The following is a 9,770-nucleotide window of genomic DNA, read 5'->3' as shown; positions in this document are numbered from 1 at the left end:
TAGTAGCACAGAGCCACAGGTGTTCCGGCGCTGCACAGCGCGGCGCCTTTCCTAAAAATCCAACTTGTTTTCTCTTCTCTCCCTTCCTCCTTTATCTTTTCCTTTACGGCGCGATTCGGGTGTCCACCGAGATATATGAGACGGTTACTGTGCCTTTTCCATTCCTCAAAAACCAAACAAAAAAAGTGAGCCGACACCGTTCATAGAGTTCATTGGCGTTGACAACTTTGCAAAGGCCGTTCATTTTCACGAAAGGAAAGGCACACAACCGGCTCTCTGGGTCAGTGGAGACCCCAATCTCGCTTTCATGTACATGGCGTTGGTGTCAAACTGCAAAAGCCTGCTTTGATTGCGTTCCGCTCATTGGATAGGCAGTGCAACCTCCCTGCCACCCTGGGAGTTGGCATGCAGTTAATGGTTGATCGCGAGGGATTGATCACGAAATGAATGCTGCGGCCTAGCTATTGCTGCAGTGCCGCATGTCAGCCACAACGCTGTCAGCGCTAATCTATTCAGACCACATCTCTCTCTCACCTACGCCACGTGTATCAAAGCACGAATGACGCGTCCGCATATCCAGGAAGCCATTTATGCGCCCTTCCTTTCCTCAGAGCCATCGCCGTCTAGAACATTGTCAACGCCAACGCCAATGAACACAGTGAACACCGACATCTTTCGCTTTGTATATCTTGGATTAGCTGAGCTAATTCATATCATTTTTTCACTTCCCCCTTTATCCTTTCCCTTACGGGGTGGTTCGGGGGTCCACCGAGACATTTGAGACAGTTACTTCATTTCGTTTCCACAAAAACAAATTTATTTTTTTTGCATTAGTGCGAGCGCACCAAAACTGGAGAGGACACTTAAGCTTCGTTTCAAGATTATGAAGCGCTAACTTTAATGGGTTAATGCCTTCATATGCAGTATTGGTCATTCTCAATTTTACTGAGATAACTGGGAGTTCTGATGCCACTTCTCGCCCAGTGGTGCAGCGATATATCGATACGCCACTGGCCGGCCAGGTGGCTGGCTGAAACAGAGCCACTGGTGGCGCTTGCGAGGCAAATGTTGCTCTTGCCGAGCAACCTCTCGCGACCAGTCATCAATTCAACTTCCGCCTGCCGAGATGGATTTTCGGTTCGCTACACTGCACCTTTTTAAATCAAGAACAGATGGAAAATAAGCAAAATTACGTGTTATAAATTGCGCGCAAATATTTGACTAGTTTATCTGGACAAAAGTATGTTGGGGAAAACATCACTATCGGCATTTATTTCAGGTATTGTTTAGAAATGTGTTGTCTTTAACTGTTTATACGCTCCATGGATCTAATTTGTATTATATGCTTTGTCTGTGTTATTGTTTTCATTATGTATTTATTGTATCCCACCCTGCTAAAATCCCCAGAGGGGATTGCAGTATTGATAAATAAAATAAAAATAAATAAAATTTTAGTAACTAAACAATAAGAAATATTGAACAAGAAACACGTGATGCGCGACAAAGCCTATTCGCAAATTCTTGTGTGTGACAGGCAAACTCAACTGTCCCCGACACATATGTGAATGCTGTCCAAAGCCTAAATGATCAATAATGCCGACCACGAATGTGCACACGAGTTTGTGCCAGGCCCTGCGGGCTTGCGGGTGCCTGTAACCCTTCTCTGAGACCCTACATAGACGCGCTATAAGCATTGCGAATGCTGAATGTGCATCCGAGTTTGTGCATTGCAGCCTATCTATGAAGCATGACTATATGGCGTACGCCCGCGTGTGTGCAGGACATGCTGCGCGCGCTGCGCATTCGAATGCACGCCAGAGGAGATTGTAAGCCAGTTTCTGCGTGGACACCTAAAATTCACTGGTATATGCATTATTAAGGCATCTTCATGTATCATGATATCATCACTTACCATTTGCGTTCTTCCTTTCGTTTTCATTTTCTAATGCTTTCCCTCGTCTGCTGTAGAAGGACAGGGTAACCTTTCCTGTTTGTGACCACTTGGTTTTTCCTTTCATTCAATTTTACTCTCACTCCCTAAATATCTACACATTTGGGAGGGACGATGTAAATATCTAGACTAACCGTGTTAATTATGAAAACTAAGAAGCGTGCTCATATCCTTGAAGTCAGGGTGTACAAAAATTACCTTTCATCTGGTGCAAGTTTCTCCAAAATCTGCTAAGCACCACAGTTGAGGAGGAAGTCAACACGGCCTTACGCAGAGAGGAATTTCTCATGCTAAAGGAAGTACAAGTTTCTGGATGAAAATAGCGTCCACTGCCTTCTATAGCATACTGCCGGCCCCATCTTACGCCTCTTGACAAGTCCTCTAATTAAAAGAAATTAGGTATGTGCAACCTGTCGCGATGCCGAGCTCATCGGTGCGCTTCTGTAGCGCTGTTCTACGAATTTTGTTTTTCACATGTTTACTGTCGTGTGATCGCGAATGTGTCAGCGTAGAAATCACTGTCCATTTGGTGTTTCGTTAATACACGCTCGTTAAATTACATTTCTGCGCATGATTTCACACTTCATATTTGTTCTCGCAAAGCTATGCGGTTGTATCAACCCCGGCTCTGAATTCTACCAGTTGAGACCATACCTTCTGTCGTTTTTCCTTATCAACGAAAAAGTCTTATTATTACCGTTTTTCCGAGTCATCCTATGTCAATCTCTTAGTAATCGTTGTCGTAATTTACATAATTTTTTTCACCGGTTTGAATAGCGTATGGTGCCCGCCCGAAGTTCTTTCCAGCTATTTCGTACATTGTAGCCACGGTGCTTTATTCGACAAACCAGAAACAGGTGCGGCATAGTCTAAGTGCCATTCGTTGCAATTGGCCGAAAATGAGCGCGCAACACCTCATATCATTTAAACACAGTTACCTCAAAATTGTTCTTCGATGCAGTTAAATCTTTCGTTAACCTTGTTCCTGCACAGTTTATATTTCGTGTATCTACACACAATACAAAATCCCATAAAAGAACTACAAATCGGCAAATCAAGAGGTGTAGCAAGGTACCCTTTGCACAGCCAATTTCTCTCGTTCATTTCCTTTTTATGCGCTATGAACAGCTGACGTACGAGATCCAGTGGCATAAACTGTACGACTCTGTATTCCTCGGCGATTCCTAGCTGCTATATCAGTGTTTGTAGCTCAGTACGTTTGATCTTCGTTGCCTAGGCACCAGAACCAAAAATTACCAAGGCTATGAGCATAAATTTAGTTGGCGTACAAAAGAAGGAGCAATAGTAAAAACAATAGTCCTATGAAACTTCCCAATATTTTGGGCGCCGCTTTTCGTGCTCTGCATGAGGTATGCTGTGTTGGTGATGCTTGAGTAAAGAACGATCAACCCGAGATAACACGACAAAATACCTTTGTATGTCTAACAAAAAGAGCAGGAACAACTATCGACGTTTAATACAAAGAATTCTTGTGAGGTAGAATATGACCCCAGTTCTCTAAAAAAGCCATTTTATTTTCAAGATAAGATAGTGAATTCTTGCTGGCGCAATTGTTACCAGCCTACTTGGTGAAGAAAGAGTTTCTTCGCGTTGAAGCTTGTCCTTAGCGTAGCCTAGATACTGCGTCTTATTGAACATGGGCTGAAATTTGCATTTCCGGTAATCGGCAGCAAGATGAACACTAATAGCGTCTTAACTAGATTGAAGTGTTCTGGAGCTCTTTCATTAAAACATCAGCCTGTTTGGCCAATGTACACTTTTCTACAAGTAGGGCGAATACTGTAAACGGCCTTTGTGACGCATTTCAAGAACTTCGTGACGTTCTTAATATCGACAAATTTTTGACAGCTTGCAAGGAGGAGAAAAACAAAACAACGTCAGCCTTGTAAGGGATGTCTTTTCTCTTAAGTATGTGGATATTTTATGGCGATACAGAATGATTTGAGTGTTTTACTATTTCTTTGCTTTTCCTCTTGCTTATTTTTCTTCTCTTTCTTTTTCGCGATAGGTTTTCGCGAAGAGCTGAAATAATATCAGCGGGGAAACCAGACACGCGTATCAGCTCTACCTGCTTTTTGACGCTATCGGGCAATTGATGTGGACAAGTTTTTTCCAATGCTAAGTTTGTGCACTTCATAGCAATCCCACGTTTTATGATTTTCGAAGGAGCGCTGATATAAGGAAGTATGTTCTTAAGTAACCTAGGGTTGTAAACTCGGCAGATGTGGTCGTCTGTGAAAGACTTTTCGGTCTAAAAACGGTATGCTGTTTTTCCAAGGAAACTTTGTACTTGAACTTCAAGCCTCCTGCAGCGGCATTAAAAGCCGTGAGAATGTCAGCACTTCCTTCGTCAAGGGATGAAATATGCGCGTTGTCTAGAAGGAATAAGCGATCATCGACGTATCTAAAAATCAACTGCATTATTAGCTGTTGGCGCCCCTCATTTTCCTACCCTTGTCGGAGATATATATATATATATATATATATATATATATATATATATATATATAAAGGAAATAAGGGACTCGTTTTGACAAACTTATGAAGGGAGCCAACAGTCACCGAAACCAAGGTGCATAGGGGACTGTTGTAATTTTTTGTGATGTGTAGTACTAATCAATGGGATAATAATACTTAGTTTAATCTATCGCTAAAAGAAAATTACTTATAAAGCAGCAGAAAAAGCAACCATGCCGCCGGTGGGATCCGAACCCACGACCTCCGAATACCGCGTCCGGTGCTCTACCAACTGAGCTACGGCGACGGCTGTCCAATCTGCTGCTCTCGTGGTTATTTATGTTTATTTCGTGTAAGTGAAGCTTGTAATTTTCTTTAAGCGATTGATTAAACTATGTATTATTATCCCACTGATTAGCACTACGCATTAAAAAAAAATTAAAACAATCCCCTATGCACCTTGGTTTCGGTTACTGCTGGCTCCCTTCATAAGTATACATATATATATATATATATATATATATATATATATATATATATATATATATATATATATATATATATATATATATATATATATATATATATATATATATATATATATATATATATAGAGAGAGAGAGAGAGAGAGAGAGAGAGAGGGAGGGAGGGAGGGAGGGAGGGAGGGGGGGGGAGAGACGAGGAAGCGTGCAGAGGCGCGGGCAGGAGCGATCTTGCTGAGCCTGCAGCCATTAAATCATATCATCACTGTCATCTGTAGTCGCGACTAGTCCTCATCCCGTAACATTGGTTGTGAGGAGGTGGGTACGTACAACATGCTAGTCCCTGAGCTTAGGAGCCTGCTGTTCACTGAGGTCTTACGACGTGGAGTCCTCGTGACTTCGTACATCCCTGTTTACCCCCACCTGCCAGATATAACCCGATACCGCCGCTCTCCTCCGCCTCGCCCCAAGCCCCGGCCAGAAGACAATACGACATGACTACCACCCCACTGCACAGAGACCGCCGGTTCTAACTCACTCACCACCCACCCACACATGAAAGCACAGTCCCCCGCCCCTGCTCTTGGGTGTGTCCACGGGCCTCAGCGTTGACTTCCTGAGACCGGTGGCTTCTCAATCTTCCTGGACCTGCCTTCACCCGCTCATCACCTGCTCATCTCTTCTATCGCGACGGCAAGCCCGCCATCTTCTCTTCTCTGTCCATCCCTTCTGCCTCGCCCATATTCGCGTCCTGCATTCTTCTATCTCGCAGGATCGGGATGATCGCTCGGTTGCCCCGAGTCATGCGATGGACTGGAAGACTATGAAGCGGGCAGTGGCACGGGCTGGAGCTCTCCTGCTGTCATCGCCATCTATCAACACGTCTAGTTCATCGGCTTCCCGTCATGTACACGGACACCATATATATATATATATATATATATATATATATATATATATATATATATATATATATATATGCATGGCATACAGGTTCTTTGTAGTACATCTTTTTGGATCCTAAAAGTATTGGTTCCTTTTAGTACTTGCAGCCGCTTCCCCGCCGGAAGCAATAAAGTTCAAGTTTCAGCAAATATTAAACATGGCCAAGGCGCATTTATTCTTTCTCAATAATAATTTTATTAATTTGGCACTCCCTACAGCCAAACTTCCGGAAAGCGAGAGAGTAAAATGTCCCCAGTGCCTGCTTCCACCTTCAACGTCTACTCGTGTGCGACCTTGTTAAGTGCAAGAAGCTTAATTGTAATGCGTCGTCCGCTTTCTTATCTCGTCGTCCTGTCTTTGTTCTCTGCTTCTTATGCACGCGCCATTCGTTCTTTATCCAGGTTCACAGCTTCAGTTTCCTGGATTTGGCATCCGGGTTGGGAGAACGCGACAAAGCTAGGAGCGTGCATGCCCGCGATAGCATCTGCCTCCAAGGTGGATATACTTCTTTTAATGCGCGGAATAGTGAAAAAAAGAAAGATATAAGGTATATGACGACAGAAACTCTGCTACTCACGCAGTGTGCCTCTGTCTCAGGTGATTTGCCAAGTGTCGGAGACTGCGGTGTCTGCCACGGTGCACATTTAAATGCAAGCTGCAACCGATTTAGAGTGCCCGTGTTCGTGTCTGACTGTCCTCAGGGCGTTAACGGGAGAAGCCGCTTCAGGATTGGTCAAAGCACGTTACAGCACGAGCTGGCGCATATCGCTATCTTCGTCATTTGAAAACCAAAAGAGTCCGGCTGCAACGACAGTGGTTGCGAAATTAAAAGAGTTTCCGGTTTGACCTTTTACGGCGTGTCATTGGGGACGATTGCATTAGGCAAGGAGCCTTACGAAACCTATTTTTCCTGCGAAGTGGGTACTTGGCCCTGCCAGCTGGTGGAAGGATTATTTTGGGTGAAACATTTTATTGTTAAAGAAATGTGCGTAATGGCTGAACATCTGCTTCAATATAACACCGGTATTCAGTTCTGCAATTTAAGAACTGTTTGCCTAATATTGTTTGAATAGAGCTAGCCTATGGTGGAGAAAGTCTTTCCGGATTAACAGTTCAACTAATCGTATAGCGTGAACAGTACGAGCAAATAGTTCACGTTTCACGATACTTGCGTGGAATAGTTGTTTATTTTGAACAAATCTTGCTGCTGTTGGCAGGTGCTCGAAAACACTGGTAAAACATGACTTATAGGTCTTGCTTGAAAAATGACCATCCTTTTGTCCACCTTTCTTCCTTCGTTATTTGTTCGGCAGAATTAAATGCGTCAGGAAAGGGAACATCAAACGTTGTACCATCTTTTACATTTCTAAAACGAAAGACAAGAAGAGTCAGATATAACTTTCCGAGCTTTTACCGCCACGAATTGTGGTATAATCTGATAAAGTGATGATGATAGTATCCCTATCGGTGTCACCTTCCAACGATACAACATGGTACTAGTGGCAGGAAATGCGGTAGTGAAAATATTGCCTGAGTATTGTCTTGAAGATAGAATTGTGCATTGCATATAAATTGTAACACCACTTCTCGCTACAATAAGGTCAGGTCCTTCGCTGCCTGTCTAAGATTCCAGGATGTACTTTGTTATTCAGCTGTAAGCAACCAAGAACAGTGGAGATCATTGCCAGAGCAATTTTTCCGGTTATGAAGCCACGTTGCCTGATGTTGATAAAACTGTTCAATGAATAAATTTTTATTTAATATATGAAGGAACAGCCATGCGATTTATGTACTGTGGAGCAAAAGAAGGAAAGAAATTGTTTTAAAATCAACTTAAATACTATTCATAACAAGATAACTGACAATAACACTGAGAAATCATACCAAAAGCGTGTGAGTAAGAAAGCTGTCCGTACAAAATGACAGCCCCGAAAATCATTATCTACAGGTAGACATTACGCGGAGAAGATCCACAAAAGAATCACAAGTAAAAAAAAGCGATCGTTAAAAATAATAGTGAGCTCATGTATAAGCAAAAATACAGGAACGAACAAGATAAAAATCCTACGCAAAAAACTGTTTTAAAGCAAATCCAAATAATGAAAACACAATAAAAGTATGCAGCAAATTTATTGACATAAGTTGATAAGGAATATATTTAGCTTGAATTTATCAACTTGGATATAGTACTCTCCAAATATTTTGGGAAGAGTTGGGATACGCCGCATATCACGCGGACTGCTTTTGCAACATATTGGACGCGACACAATATGTCATGAGGATATTTTAATGTTCGGCAAACGTTGTGACATTTCTAAAATCACTGCTTTAAAAAGAAGCGTGACATGGCTGTCTGCAGAAAAAGATGTTAATAAGCCATTCTAAGGAAGCCAAACAAGGATGTATACCCTTCAGATGTGCATTTGTATGCTAGGCACTTAACAATAGCACTTAGCGCAACATCAACGTGTTCTTGAAGATGCAAACTACAAAAAGAAATCTAAGGTTCGACGAAATCTCGTCTGGTCGGGTGAATACCAGCGTCCCCGTGGATCTGGCGGTGGAGGTATGCCGTTCAGCGCTTCGAGACGACGACGGACTGAGTGCTAGGACACCCATCGATCCATCGGACCTGTTGAAGCTTCTGCAGTTTTGCTTGAAGAACACGTACTTCATCTTTCGGGGCACTGTCTACAAGCAGGTTCATGGCACTGCCATGGGAGCATCTATCTCGGTCACAACCGCAAACCTCACAATGGAAGCACTGGAAAGCCGCGCTTTGGCTTCGTTCGAGCCGCGCCCGAAGGTCTTCCTGCGGTACATTGATGACTGCTTTTGCATAATCAAAAAGAATGCCTTGGCTGCTTTCACGAACCATTTGAACAGCATGGAAGATTCCATCCAGTTTACCGTCGAGGAGGAGATTTCTGGCCGTCTTCCTTTTCTGGACGTCATGGTGGAGCGACGTGATGACCGCCTATCATTCAAGGTGTACAGAAAGGACACGCACACAGGCCATTACCTTCACTTTAATGCAGTACATCCTACGTGCCATAAGCGCTCCGTCGTTTCTACCCTCGTCCGTCGTGCGGAAAGAATATGCTCGAAACCCGAAGAAAAAGCCTCTGACATACGCCAAGTGCGACGCGAGCTCAACAATTGTGGCTACCCACAGCACTTCGTGAACGCTGTAATACAGCAGACAACGAGACCAGCTCAGCCCGTTCGCCTACCTTGCCGTGCCCGAGCTGCAATACCCTATGTGCCAGGCGTGAGCCAGTCATTGGCCCACATTTTTCGCACCTACGATGTGCATATAGCTCACGTGCCTGCGTGCAAGCTTCGTCACGAGTTGGTGTCCGTAAAGGACAAGCTAAAAAAGGAAAAGTTTTCCGGAGTAATTTATAAAATCCCCTGCTCAGACTGCGATCACTCCTACATAGGTGAAAGCGGAAACTTTGAAAGACGGCTGAATGAGCACAAGAATGATGTCAAGAAAAAGAAGGCTTGTTCCAACGCACTGGCTGAACATTTTGAAAACACGAAGCATGATACCGCTTGGGAAGAAGCGGCAATTATCGGCCGTGAGAAAAACTGGATGTCACGCCAATATCTGGAGTCTCTGTTTATCCAGACAACAGATCAGACGCTCAACCGTAACATCGGCAATCTACCGCCCTCGTACGCTAGATGCCTGCGACAATTAGCACAACGTACTTAAGCTTTGTGTGCGAAATTTTTCCATCAGTGAACAAGACTTCCGTGTGGAAGTCGAAACGTCCTTCCATCTTGACAACACCTTTTGGTCGGCGCTTCGTTATTTTCGCCAATGCAAACTACAAGTTTCCTAAAATGGCATGAACAGCGAAACGAAAAATACTATAATATAGTTATAATATTCCATGGCAGCGGG

The 9,770-nt window shown here is 43.5% G+C and overlaps 1 non-coding gene across 1 annotated transcript; it reads right to left on the bottom strand.

Annotated features, from left to right (window-relative positions):
• Positions 1 to 4,663: 4,663 nt before the first annotated feature.
• On the bottom strand, positions 4,664 to 4,736 carry TRNAP-CGG (transfer RNA proline (anticodon CGG)). Its single transcript has one exon. It is a non-coding gene; the product is annotated as a tRNA-Pro (tRNA).
• Positions 4,737 to 9,770: the final 5,034 nt, after the last annotated feature.

The sequence above is a fragment of the Amblyomma americanum genome, chromosome 2, assembly GCF_052857255.1.
Source record: "Amblyomma americanum isolate KBUSLIRL-KWMA chromosome 2, ASM5285725v1, whole genome shotgun sequence".
Classification (NCBI taxonomy): Eukaryota; Metazoa; Arthropoda; class Arachnida; order Ixodida; family Ixodidae; genus Amblyomma; species Amblyomma americanum.
Note: the sequence above shows the minus strand (reverse complement) of the source record. Positions and strands in the feature narration are given on the sequence as shown.